This window comes from Oncorhynchus nerka, linkage group LG9a (assembly GCF_034236695.1).
Source record: "Oncorhynchus nerka isolate Pitt River linkage group LG9a, Oner_Uvic_2.0, whole genome shotgun sequence".
NCBI classification, from domain to species: Eukaryota; Metazoa; Chordata; class Actinopteri; order Salmoniformes; family Salmonidae; genus Oncorhynchus; species Oncorhynchus nerka.
Window position 1 is genome coordinate 42,075,191 of NC_088404.1, and position 14,984 is coordinate 42,090,174.

At 43.4% G+C, this 14,984-nt stretch overlaps 1 protein-coding gene across 1 annotated transcript in view; it reads left to right on the forward strand.

Annotated features, from left to right (window-relative positions):
- The window catches only part of cdh13 (cadherin 13, H-cadherin (heart)), a 554,022-nt gene that overhangs the window by 510,282 nt on the left and 28,756 nt on the right, over positions 1 to 14,984 (forward strand). The window lies entirely within an intron of this gene.

Below are 14,984 nucleotides of genomic sequence, written 5' to 3' on the forward strand. Positions count from 1 at the left end.
ACCCCAACAGAGCCACAGATGACGCAATCTCAATCGCACACCACACTGCCTTTTCCAACCTGGACAATTGAACACCTATTTTAGAATGCTGTTCATTGACTCCAGCTCAGCTTTTAACACCATTGTGCCCACAAAGCACATCACTAAGCTAAGGACTCTGGGACTAAACACTTCCCTCTGCAACTGGATCCTGGACTTCCTGACGGGCCGCCCCCAGGTGGTCAGGTTAGGCAACAACACATCTGCCACGCTGATCCTCAACACGGGGGCCCCTCAGAGGTGTGTGCTTAGTCCCCTCCTGTACTCCCTGTTTACCCACTACTGCGTGGCCAAGCACAACACCAACACCATCATTAAGTTTGCTGATGACACAACACTGATCACCGGCAACAATGAGACAGCCTATAGGGAGGAGGTCAGAGACCTGGCAGTGTGGTCCCAGGCCAACAACTACTCCCTCAGCGTGAGCTAGATAAAGGAGCTGATCATAGACTACAGGAAAAGGGGAGCCGAACACACCCCCATTCACATAGATGGGCCTGTAGTGGAGCGGGTAGAGAGTTTCCAGTTCCTTGGTGTCCACATCACCAACAAACTATCATGGTCCAAACACACCAAAACAGTTGTGAAGAGGGCACGACAATTCTTTCCCCCTCAGAAGACGTACAGCCCAGTACATCACTGGGGCCAGGCTTCTTGCCATCCAGGACCCATATACTAGGCGGTGTCAGAGGAAGGCCCCAAAAATTGTCAAAGACTCCAGTCACCCAGGTCATAGACTGTTCTCTCTACTACCGCACAGCAAGCGGTACCGGAGAGCCAAGTCTAGGTCCAAAAGGCTCCTTAACAGCTTCTACCCCCAAGCCATAAGACTGCTGAACAATTAACAAATTGCCACCCGGACTATTTGTTTTTACACCGTTCCTACTCGCTGTTTACCATCTATGCATAGTCACTTTACCCCTACATACATGTACAAATTACCTCGACTAATCTAACCCCCTCACGTTGACTCGGTACCGGTACCCTCTGTATATAGCCTCATTATTGTTATTTTATTGTTATTTTTTAAATATATTTTTTTACTTTCGTTTATTTTGTAAATATTTTCTTAACTCTATTTCTTGAATTGCATTGTTGGTTAAGGGCTTGTAAGTAAGCATTTCATGGTCATTTCTACACTTGTGGTGTTTAGCGCATGTGACAAAAATTTGATTTTGATTTGATGTCATGCAGTGACATTAGTGTACTGCCAGTCAGTAAGCAGTTTAGCAGTTACACCAGCGGGCCTTGGTGGCAATAGATTTGTAAAACCAAAATCTTACCTTGACTTGGAAGAGTTCCATTGTTGTGTGGGATTGTCATAGTCAGCTAGCTAACATAGCATTCCTCTGTTTGAGCAGGGTGTTTGATTAGGTTAAACTAGCTAGCTGCAGTTTCTCGCAAAGTAAGTGAAACTGAAAGTGAAAAAAAAACAGAAAATGTCTTTCTCTCTCTTGCCTCTTCTTCAGAAATGAATTTGTTCAAAACTGTTCAACTATTGTCTTTCTCTCTCTTTGAGTCAACTACTCACCACATTTTATGTACTGCGGTGCTAGCTAGCTGTAGCTTATGCTTTCAGTACTAGATTAATTATCTGCACCTTTGATTGGGTGGACAACATGTCAGTTCATGCTGCAAAAGCTCTGATAGGTTGGAGGACATCCTCCGGATATTGTCATAATTACTGTGTAAGTCTATGGAAGGGGATGAGAACCATTACCCTCCAAGTTTTGTTTTCTATTGAAGTCAATGTAACCAGATGAGGACAGAAGCTGGTTGTCCTCCGGCTATACCATGGTGCTACCCAACAGAGTGCTGCTGATGCGACTCTAGAACTTCATTGTAAAAGAGTGTGTTTTAATCAATTATTTGGTAACGTGAATATATTTAGTATTGTTTTTATCTCAAATTGATAACTTTTAAAATGTTTTACCATTTTTATTTTTTGAAATTTACTGAGGAGGATGGTCATCCCCCTCCTCTTCTGATGAGCCTCCACTGGTAGACAGCCATTATATCACCTTTGAAATTTATTTTTTCCTTTGAAACTTTTGTGAGTGTAATGTTTACTGTTAATTCTGATTGTTACTTAGAGAGAGATTGTTACTTAGAGAGAGAGAGAGAGAGAGAGAGAGTAGAAGGGTCTTCGTCTTCTCTACTAGGATGACTCCCCTCAGGAAATTCTGACAGATCCATTAACAGATGTGTGAGATTCTATTAACAGGGCTGTAGAGCAAAGCAGCACTGTGGTGCTCTGCGGTTTGCAGAGAGGGCTGGAGGAGGCAGAGGAGGCCAGTCCCATCATGGTGCTCTGGGACTGCAGGGCTGGGGTGAGCCCAGGTGCCCACCAAACTCAGATGAGATCTTAGCTGCAGACAGAAATATTATATCTATTCATGTGTTACCAGCACTTTTCACTCAGTCTGTGTCTCTGTATCCACTTCTCACCCTCTCAGTCCCACTCCTTCTTTTAAGAGCGAGGGAGGGATGGAGCGAAGGAGTTGTGATTTGAACATTTGGAAGAACAGGCATGTGAAATGACAGACCTTCTGAGAGGCAGACGATGGGGATGAGATTGCAGGAGAAAACTAATAGAAATGATCTGGAAGATGGGGTAGGGTGGTGTAGCTAGTCGTTGCCAACATGACTAATGAGTTGACATTTTGCGCCAGCAGTGATTGACTCATTAAAATGGGGAATGTCAATAAAGGGGTTTAATATTCTCTGATTCCAGCTGTACTCTTTGGACCATTGCTGTCAATAGTGTAGTTATGACTATTATTTCTCTTTTTTTAACTGCAGGTTTCTGTAAAATAATTGCCTGTTATGATGTTCATGCACTGAGCAGTCTAGCAGCTGCAGTAACCTGCTAGTAAATCATAGTTTATGAAGGCAATTTGAGCCATGTGTTGTATGTCTAAGAACATGCCCTCTGGGTATTTGCTGGAGTAATGGCCCAAGTCTCTGTCTGTGCACTGCATGCCATGCTCAGCTTCTGTGTGTGTGTGTGTGTGCGTGTGTGCGTGTGCTCGTGCGTGCGTGTGTGTACCTGTCTGTATATCTTTTCTTGTTTTTCCATTGTGATCGTGATGGCAGCAGAAGACAGATTTCTGCTGTACCTGTACCTTTGTGTGTGTGCCCATGGCCTGCGGAAAGTGCTCTGTCATGGACAGGCTGAAGCTCGTCTGCAACAATATGTTAGATGATTGCATGACAACACACCTACGCCGGCTACTAATAGGGTATCGATCTAACAACATCTTTATCTGGAGCACTCCAATGAATGTTCCAGCCCTCCCACTGACCAGCGCAGGTGGAATCTTGTTCTGGAGGCATTTCTTCAGAGTGGCAACTAGCTGGCACAGCCACAGAGTCATCCAATCTGATTTTTAACCCTAACCTTAACCACACTGCTAACCCTAACTTTAAATTAAGACTGAAAAGCAAATGTTTGTTTTCATGAATTTCTACAATATTGACAATTTTGAAGCTGGCCTATCTAAGGGGAAATAGCTCAGTCCTGCCTCCAGGACAAGACTCAATGTCACTCCTGCTCCCGCTCCCCCTCCCTGGCGCTCGAAGGCCACCCTCATTATGCACACCCGCCTTTCCCCGTCACGCGCATCAGCAATTATTGGACTCACCTGGACTCAATCACCTGTGTCATTACCTCCCATATATCTGTCTGTTCCCAGCTTCAGGATGAATGTTTGTATGTCGTTGTGCTGACGCTATTCCTGTCTTGTTTAATGTCTGTGCTATGTTAAATGTTGACTCCCCGTACCTGCTTCTCATCTCCAGCGTCAGTCCTTACACTCATGACATTAAACGTCAACCTGCCTGACCAGCAAAGATCTCCGGCTGAGAGGGAGGAAGGGAGGCAGAGAGCAGGAGAGAGAGAGAGTAACAGGGAGAAAGGGAGGGAGAGAGAGGGAGCAAAGAAGAGCGAGAGTGTAACTCCTGTAAAGGTGGAGAAAAAACGTAAAAGGATGCTTTGAATAAAAGCATCTGCTGAATGGTTCATTATTATTTAAGGTAGACTCAGTGATATGACGTAGATGCAGAAAGTAAACAGCATAGTAGGTTCATTTCCACAACGACTAAGAGCTTTGAAGTGCGAGGCTCAACTTCTCTGCTGTTTTGGTCCCCTGGCTACCACGCTGTAACAGTGTAAAGCGAGACTGTGCACATATACTGTGTCTGATTGACAGAGCAAAATTCTTGCATCTCACTCGTCTCAATATCTGCGGTGCTCCTCGTGACAACGTCATTTCACTGAGTCTACCTTTAAGTATTAACTCGGTGTGAAGACATACGCAATCAATACGTCTTGTATTTTGTATTAATTAGAACATTTTTCTATAATTTTACTTTGACTTGTGGAGTAGGTTTCAGATAACATTTTAGGACAACAAAATGTGAAGACTGCAAGGGGTGTGTAGACTTTCACTAGGCTCTGTATTTACAGGGGAAAGTGAGGAGAAAGTGATTTGGGAGAGAGTGGGAAAGAGAGATATATAAAAAATATCAGACTGTATATAATTATATGAATAAGGGCTGGGGGGTCTGAGTGAGAGGGTAGAGGAAGTCATTGTGATGTGTTTCGAGGGACAGCATACATTCTCCTTATTGATTTCCTCGCTCTACTTCCTCCATGACTTTTACACTTCAGTACTTCTTAACTTTTCAGCCAGGAGCTCACTTTTTAGGTTCTAGTATGTTAGGAAAGGAAGAGAGACGAGAGAACTGATGCAGAACTGTTGTTGATACAATAAACCCAGCTGACCCCTTAGCTGGAGTAAAACCCTGTCCCTGAGGGAATAAAGAAAGTTGTATCGAATTGAACACCCACATAGCAAAAACAACAACCAGGGGCCATAGGGACATATTGTTCCTGGCTTCATCTGCTCTCTGCATAAACATCAGGTCAGGTCAAGCCTCCCTCACTAGCAAAGAAAGGTACAGAGGGAAGGAGAGATGGAGAGAAAGAGGAAATACACTACATCGCAAAAGTATGTGGACACCTGCTGGTCGAACATCTCATTCCAAAATCATGGGTATTGATGGAGTTGATCCCCCCCTTTTTTCCTATAACAGCCTCCACTGTTGAGGGAAGGATTTCAGGGAAGTATTTCCACTGGATGTTGAAATATTGCTACGGGACTTGCTTTCGTACGAACCAGAAAAAAATGCAACAATATGTCTGTGAAACTCTATATTCACAGTATTATGAATTAATTGTGTTTTTTTGGTAGTGTGACTGATTTGACTAATTGCATTAATACTGTACAAAGTTAGAGGCACGCTATGCCCTGTGCCGCCCCGGGAAAGATGCCGCCCTGTGCGGCTGCCCATGTCACCTATACCTAAATCCGCCACTGGCGGCGAGTTTTACACCACTCCAGCCAGCGCTCGGCATTGCACATGGTGATCTTAGACTTTTGTGCGCCTGCTTGGCCAAGGAAACCCATTTTATGAAGGTCTCGACGAACAGTTCTTGTGCTGACATTGCTTCCAGACCAGTGGGGGATGCTGAGGGGAGGACGGCTCATAATAATTGCCAGAACGGAAATCATGTGTTTGATGTATTTGATCCCATTCCACTTATTCTGCTCCAGCCAATTCCACAAGCCTCTCCTCCCCAATTAAGGTGCCACCAACCTCCTGTGTTCCAGGGGCAGTTTGGAATTTGGTGGAGTTGCAACCGAGGACAGACAAAAAAAAAATCAGCACTTGGCTGTCACATTCTGTGAGCTTCTGTGGCCTACCACTTGCGGCTGAGCCATTGTTGCTCCTTGACGTTTCCACTCACCATAACAGCACTTACAGCTCTAGCAGGGCAGAGATTTGACAAACTGACTTGTTGGAGAGGTGGCATCCTATGATGGTGCCACGTTGAAAGTCACTGAGCTCTTCAGTAAGGGCATTCTACTGCAAATATTTGTCTATGGAGATTGCATGGCTGTGTGCTCGATTTTATACACCTGTCGGCAACGGGTGGGGCTGAAATAGCAGAATCCACTAATTTGAAGGGGTTGTTCACATACTTTTGTATATCCAGTGTGATTAGAATTCTCATAGATCTCCTGGCTCTAAAGGTTAGGGGCCACCTCACCAGGGTACCCTCCAGTCGCCCTGCAACCAGTCAGAGAGCAGTGAGGTGAGCACCGTGCTCAGTTTGCGTGGCCGAGCCATTGTTCTACAAGAAGGAGAAATAAATGGATTCATTTTGCACTCGTTGGGGTGTGAAGTTGCAGATTCACCTGAATTACCTCACCCTTGACTGTGTTCCAGCAACACTGTCAAACATTTCTCTGCTTGTCGGAAAAAATGCTCAATCTTTCTTTTTGGAATTAATGGGTGAATTCCACAGAGCTTTGCCTCACTACAACACCTTCTTGCCTTCCACAGTGGAGCTATCAGAAATATTAAGTTAGACGAGAGATACTGTTTTAACTAGAAGAGAAGAGTGGCTGGGTATTTATTTGGACTCCCTTGTCAGTTGGGCTGCAGGTTGAATCTCAGACAGATTTTCTCTGCTCTCTGATTCCCTACTGAGACACCAGATGTTCTCTCTTTCAGTCCTCCTTGAGAATGTACAGTTGAAGTCGGAAGTTTACATACACTTAGTTTGGAGTCATTAAAACTAGTTTTTCAACCACTCTACACATTTCTTGTTAACAAACTATAGTTTTGGCAAGTCGGTTAGGACATATACTTTGTGCATGACACAAGTAATTTTTCCAACAATTGTTTACAGACAGATTATAATTCACTGTATCACAATTCCAGTGGGTCAGAAGTTTACATACACTAAGTTGACTGTGCCTTTAAACAGCTTGGAAAATTCCAGAAATGATGTCATGGCTTTAGAAGCTTCTGATAGGCTAATTGACATCATTTGAGTCAATTGGAGGTGTACCTGTGGATGTATTTCAAGGCCTACCTTCAAACGCAGTGCCTCTTTGCTTGACATCATGGGAAAATCAAAAGAAATCAGCCAAGACTTCAGGAAGGAGAGATTTCCAAACGCCTGAAGGTACCACGTTCATCTGTACAAACAATAATATGCAAGTATAAACACCATGGGACCACGCAGCCGTCATAGCGCTCAAGAAGGAAACACGTTCTGTCTCCTGGAGATGAACGTACTTTGGTGCAAAAAGTGCAAATCAATCCCAGAACAACAGCAAAGGACATTATGAAGATGCTGGAGGAAATAGGTACAAAAGTATCTATATCCACAGTAAACCAAGTCTTATATAGACATAACCTGAAAGGCCGCTCAGCAAGGAAGAAGCCACTGCTCCAAACCTGCCATAAAAAAAAGCCAGACTACGGTTTGCAACTGCACATGGGGACAAATATCGTACTATTTGGAGAAATGTCCTCTGGTCTGATGAAACAAAAATATAACTCTTTGGCCATAATGATCATCGTTATGTTTGGAGGAAAAAGGGGGATGCTTGCAAGCCGAAGAACACCATCCCAACTGTGAAGCACGGGGGTGGCAGCATCATGTTGTGTTGGTGCTTTGCTGCAGGAGGGACTGGTGCACTTCACAAAATGGATGGCATCATGAGGGAGGAAAATGATGTGGATATATTGAAGCAACATCTCAAGACATCAGTCAGGAAGTTAAAGCTTCGTCACAAATGGGTCTTCCAAATGGACAATGACCCCAAGCATACTTCCAAAGTTGTGGCAAAATGGCTTAACCTTTCTAGCGCAGGCTTGACAACATTCCGCTGAAAAGGCAGTGCGCAAAATTCAAAAATATTTTTTATAAATATGTAACTTTCACACATTAACAAGTACAATACAGCAAATGAAAGATAAACATCTTGTTAATCTACCCATCATGTCCGATTTAAAAAATGCTTTACAGCTAAAGCACAACATATGATTATGTTAGGTCATAGCCGTGACGAAAAAAACACACAGACATTTTTCCAGCCAAAGATTGGAGTCACAAAAAGCAGAAATATAGATTAAATTAATCACTAACCTTTGATGATCTTCATCATATGACACTCATAGGACATCATGTTACACAATACATGTATGTTTTGTTCAATAATGTGCATATTTATATCCAAAAATCTCAGTTTACATTGGCGCCTTACGTGCAGTAATATTTTGATTCCAAAACATCCAGTGATTTTGCAGAAATACTCATAATAAACATTGATAAATGATACAAGTGTTATTCACAGAATTAAAGACAGACTTCTCCTTAATGCAACCGCTGTGTCAGATTTTTTAAAAACTCAACAAAGTCAAGGTATTGGAGTGGCCATAACAAAGCCCTGACCTCAATCCCATAGAAAATGTGTATGCAGAACTGAAAAAGCGTGTGCGAGCAAGGAGGCCTACAAACCTAACTCAGTTACACCAGCTCTGTCAGGAGGAATGGGCCAACATTCACCCAACTTATTGTGGGAAGCTTGTGGAAGGCAACCCAAAATGTTTGACCCAAATTAAACAATTGAAAAGCAATGCTACCAAATAACAATTTAGTGTATGCAAACTTTTGACCCACTGGGAATGTGATGAAAGAAATTAAAGCTGAAATAAATAATTCTCTACTATTATTCTGACATTTGAAATTCTTAAAATAAAGTGGTGATCCTAACTGATCTAAAACAGGGATTAAATGTCAGGAATTGTGTAAAACTTGAGTTTAAATGTATTTGGTGGCAAAGGTGTATGTAAACTTCCGACTTCAACTGTATATACCCTTGTTTGTACTGTATATTCTTTTGCGACTCTGAATTTCCAAGGATTTGGCCTGAATCCTATCTGCGTATCCAATATTGGGCAACATAATGGCTTCACTCCCAAAACCCCCTACCACTATTTGAGATATTAAAAGCCACCAAACGCGCATGTTTATGAGAATGCTCTACTTAAGGACTTAGTCCGAGGTGATTTGCAATCTCAGTACTGCTATTTAATGTGCCGCCAACGTCTGTCCTGCATGTTGTTGAATGGCTGTTTTCACTGCTCTTTATTTAAATGTTAAACACTCTCCTGGTGGGCTGTACTTGTCATTTAGAGTGATGAATACATTATCAAAGCCCTGCGCCGGCCGCCAACCGCCACCGTGCCTCATATCAGCAGCTCTTTATGTATGCATGAGGGAGCAGAGCACTGTTTGTTTTGAACACTGACATACGGTGAGGCGACCTCAATACAGACGCTATTTAGAGGGAGGGCCCGCTCAGAATGCTGCACCACTCGCCCACCCAGGGATATTATCCACACATATTTCGGCAGGGTGATGCCTCGGTATTCATCAGAGCAAACTGGCTTCCATTCTAGTGTAATTGAAAATCTAAGACGGAGCAGCGAGCATGGTGTCCATGTGTTTTGTCTCTCAGCTCTAGTGCACAGCTCCATAGAGGCCTGATAAGCTTCAATGACTGCTCATTGGCTGAACAGAGGACCTGTCAATCATCTGCTGCACTGTCTGGACTCTTTAACACAAAGAACAACAATTCCATCCCCCTTCTTCACTTGGAAAGAAAAGCAGTGCTCTGTCCCTCCACTTACTGTAGGCCTCTACTATCCTTACAGTAGTTCAGATTACGACTGCTCTGCTTGTCCTGCTTCATTGCTATGCTAAATGCTGAGATGAGACTTTTGTCCCTGTAATGGCCTGAGTAATTTCCAGCGCTCAGAACTGTTCTGATAGAGTGATTTAGAGCTAAATCTGCTCCACACCTCCAGGTAGTCAGTCTATGGTGAATCAGGCAGAGGGAGATATTGAGATGGATTAACGTTAACTAGCGGATTACATGGAGATGGGCTCCGTGGGGATAGCATTGTGACTCATCATGTCAGCCCACTGCACTGCATCTGGGGCTTCATTCTAGATCAGTCACCACTGACAATGCATTAGTCTGACAGATTACAGATCTACATTCTATAGATCTGTGTCTGGCTGGGCTTTTACTGCTTAATGTAGAACTCACTGAGGGCTGTGATTCAATTATTGACAAATCAATGCCCAGCTAATTTGGGATTTGGGACTGACTGTGCTCTTAACAGATTGAAGCATTCTGAATAGGTTAGATCAGCTCCAGGCTAGCTGACTGGATGCGCAATTAAGGGTGTTTAAAAGGCTTCAGCTTCCCCTCAATAACGAACACCAAAATACTCTGTCTCAGGTCCTTCCAGCAGCCAGATCTGCAGAGCACAGGCTCCCATCCAAAAGAGAGAGATGGAAGGATGAGCCAGGTTACCTCCTCCCTCTGAGTGTACTGAGTGCTGCTTTTGATTGCATCCTGTGTGTTTCAGTCAGAGCTGTCCCTTTATGAAGAGGAGAGCTGCGGGTGAAGAGGTTAACTACGTAGCAGACATGTGTTTCTACACAGCCAATCAATTATGACCCAGGGCTTCAAAGCGGGCCGCACAGGGGAGGATGGGGAGGGGACAGGGAAGAGGAGCCGGCGTCCGGCCTCGGATAATGGCGCTGTAATGGGATATGGTCGGGGAAGCGGAGGAGATCACAGCCTGCCGTTGCATCGCCTTCTGTTTTCTCCTGTCTCGCCTCTCTGTCTCATTAACCTTGACGCTCTCTCACCCTCTTTCTCTCTCCCACTCTCTCTCCCGCTTTCTGACCAAACAAGTTGTTTTCATCCTCGCCAGAGCGAGAGAGAGCCCTTAGAGAAGAAAAGCAGTCGTCCTTCAGATGTTCCCATGTCTGTGATTAAAGGACACTTTTAAATTGGCAAGAGAGAAAAGTTTGCCTTGTTTGTTGTTACAAATCTGTCTACACTCTTAGAAAAAAAGGTGCTATCTAGAACCTTTAACGTTTCTTCGACTGTCCCCAGAGGAGAACACTTTGAAGAAATATTTTTGGTTCCAGGTAGAACCCTACTGTCACGTTCGCCATAAAGAGGAGACCAAGACGCAGGGAATATAACTATTTAATAAAAAACTGAACAGAACGTGCCGCTATGCTAAACCGAGTGCTGACACAGACAACTACACATAGACAATAACCCACAAAACCAAAATGGAAAATGGCAACCTAAATAGGATCCCCAATCAGGGACAACGATAAACAGCTGCCTCTGATTGGGAACCAATTCAGTCAGGACGTGATACCTACTGGGTTCGATGTAGACCCTTTCCCCAGAAAGTTCTACATGGGACCCAAAAGAGTTCAACCTAGAACCAAAAAGGGTTCTACCTGGAACCAAACATTTTCTCCTATGGGGACAGCCAAATAACACTTTTGGAACCCTTTTTTTCTAAGAGTGTGGTGTCCATGGTGAAAGTAGTTTGCCATGGTGAAGATGTGACTATAGTCATTGAATGGAGGCTGTGTGTATATACTGTATGTATTGTTTATCCCTATAGGTGTTTCACTGAGCTTTTGAACCACTTTTTTTTTATGTAATTGAAATTGTATAAGACACTACAGAAATACAAGTGTAGCACCTTACAGATGCATCACCTGTCACTGTGAGGAGAAAAAGGCCTTAATTGTGTCATTTTTGCCATTGGTTTTAAGGTCATTTCAAAGACAGCACAAAGCTGTGGCATCGCCGTGGGCGTTAGTGATGAAAGCTGCCAGCCAGGGTGTTGGTAAAGTGGGGTGACTGACTCATCCTGCTAGTTTGTCTCTCATTAGATGGAAATGGGAGACCAATCAGCTGCTTTGTTCTTAGAGGGAGGCATGGCCAATAGGCCGGCAGGCTACAGTTTAATGGTTTGTCTCTGCCATGGTAGGTTCCAACAAGCCCCCTAGTAAGAAAGACCACTGATATTAACGACGGATCAGTTTCCTGCTATGTTGAAATCACCAGAGATACACTGTGTTGAACACTTTATGTATGGTGACCTTAACATACCCCTTGAACTATGAGATATCCATTTAAGTGATAATGCCAGAGTAGCCGGTGTGTGGAGGATATATTCATGTCGGGCCGACAAACCGTGCCGATATATCCTCCAAACACTGGCTTCGGGCCAGGTTACCAACATATTCAAACAATGATTGACATATTTTCATAAAAAATGTTATTTTGATTAATTTATTCATACTATTTCATCCTTCCACAAGATATAGTCCTGACACAAATCTAGGGTTGCTACCTAAGCCGGCTGGTCGTTCGTTCTATCGGTTCGGTTGGCAGAGACGCGACCCAGTCATTCAGTCTTTTTGTTCTGTATCTGTGGACACAGTCGTTCTTTCTAAATGTTTCATTGCCATACTGGCTGTTCCCTTGCTTGCTAGTTAGACAACAATGGCTAACTTACAGTCATGTCAAACAGTGAGGCCAGAATAACAACAGTAGCTACATTTTGATTTGTTTAAGCTGTTTTATTGTGACATTTATTTGGACATGTCCATAACAATGCGCTAATGAGGTGCGATTTCGCTTGGCATAGAAAATGTGCTTTCTCGTCAGGACATTGTTGTTCAGAGGAGCTAGTCAACAACACAGCTAACACAATTACTTCAAGCTGAAGTTGGAAAGACTGAAAACTAGCTGCACTTCATTTCGTTTGGCCTTTTTTCAATTGACATTTCTTTGTATATCTCCATAAAAATGATGCCAGGTGATTCATGATTTCGACTGGCTGAGAAAAGCTGCCTGTCTGTCTCCTCCCGACACGTTCATTACTATGGGACAGCTGGATATCTAATTTGAATATTGAAACAATGTTGCGATTGTCAGAGAGACAGACAGCAAGGTTTATACAAATCTCCGCTGTTGAAAACTAAATGTTAGTCTAAAATAAATGTGAGATAATATCTAGATGCTTTTTATAGTGGAGATCAAGTTTATACATTGCCTGGCTGGGCTGATGAGGCAGTGGATTACGCAGTCAGATGGAACAGAGTAAATAGGCATGGATGGCCTCTGTGCTTTATCCTTGGCTCGTAATTAGAATTTATTCATATTAAAAGATCACATACATGTTTGTAATTAAGGCACATTAAAGTTCACATATTCAAAAAGGCATTTTTGCATACAATAATTATAATAATGATGATTTCTTCGAAACGGCCTCCTGTGAAGTAGGAACTAGCGCCAAATGCATGTGATCCTGTAACCAGTCACAAATTAGGTATCCATTGCTTAAATTGTATTTACAGTAAGTACTGTGGCTCATGCCATTGTACCATGTTATAATAACGCCATGATGGCTGAGCTTGCTTGAAGTCGAGTGAATAGTATGCTTTTATACCTCACTTGCTGTTTTTTAGACTTGCCAGTAGCCTTTCCAGTAGCTTGATAGAATGAAATGACAACCAGAAGTCTCTTTTGAAACTAATTTGTCAAACTAGCAGTGCACCTGTCCTCCTCAGTTGTCTCCCTGAAGTCATCCTTCTTAATAACACCCTCCCATTGCTAAATTGGCTGTGGCTGGGCTTATTTACAGCAATGATCAGCCAATCAGATTAGCATGAAGCTATAGTCTTTCACATCATCCACTAGAGAGAGAGTATGAGAGAGAGAGAGAGAGAGAGAGAGAGAGAGAGAGAGAGAGAGAGAGGGGGTGTGTGTGTGTGATTTAGTGAGTGAAGGGCCTTCTCTAGGGAGACTAAACAAGACCACTCTATACAGCACATTCTCTACCTTCTGGCTGTGTGAAGAGGGGATATAATGGTGTATAAGTACCCTTTTTGCATGTGTTATCATTCTCAAAATAGATTGTTAAATTGGCTCTCATCCACTTCTCCCTCATTTTGTGTTTTCATTCTCCTTTTACCTGCGTGCATATCCACCTGACATGTTCCACTCACACCTCTCTCTCAGGGTGTATAGTGCATTTGGAAAGTATTCAGACCCCTTGATTTTTCCACATTCTGTTACCTTACAGCCTTATTCTAAAATGGATCATAAAAAACATCTTCAATATACACACTACCCCATAATGACAAAGCAAAAACTGGTTTTTAGAAATGTTTGCATATGATATCATATTTACATAAGTATTCAGACCTTTACTTTGTTAAAGCACCTTCAGAAGCGATTACAGCCTCGAGTATCTCCCATTCTTCTCTGCAGATCCTCATAAGTTCTGTCAGGTTGGATGGGGAGCGTTGCTGCACAGCTATTTTCAGGTCTCTCCAGAGATAATAGATCGGATTCAAGTCCGGGCTCTGGCTGGGACACTCAAGGACATACAGAGACTTGTCCCGAAGCCACTCCTGCATTGTCTTGGCTCTGTGCTTAGATTTGTTGTCCTGATGTAAGGTGAACCTTCACCCCAGTCTGAGGTCCTGAGCGCTCCAGAGCAGTGTTTTCATCAAGGATCTCTGTACTTTTCTCCGTTCATCTTTCCCTCGATCTTGTCTAGTCTTCCAGTCTCTGCCACTGAAATTCATCCCCACAGCATGATGCTGCCACCACCATGCTTCACCGTAGGGATGGTGCCAGGTTTCCTCCAGACGTGATACTTGGCATTCAGACCAAAGAGTTCAATCTCCGTTTCATCAGACCAGAGAATCTTGTTTCTCATGGTCTGAGAGTCTTTAGGTGCCTTTTGGCAAACTCCAAGCGGGCTGCCATCAAGTTCTTGCTCACCTCCCTGACCAAGGGCCTTCACCCCCGATTGCTCAGTTTGTCCGGGCAGCCAACTCTAGGAAGAGTCTTTGTGGTTTCAAACTTCTTCCATTTAAGAATGATGGAGGCCACTGTGTTCTTGGGGACCTTCAATGCTGCAGAATTGTTTTGATACCATTCCCCAGATCTGTGCCTCGACACAATCCTGTTTCACGGCTCTATGGACAATTCCTTTGACCTCATGGCTTGGTTTTTGCTCTGACATGCACTGTCAACAGTGGGACCTTATATAGACAGTTGTGTGCCTTTCCAAATCCAGTCCAATCAATTGAATTTACCACAGGTGGACTCCAATCAATTTGTAGGACCATCTCAAGGATGATCAATGGAAACAGGATGCACCTGAGCTCA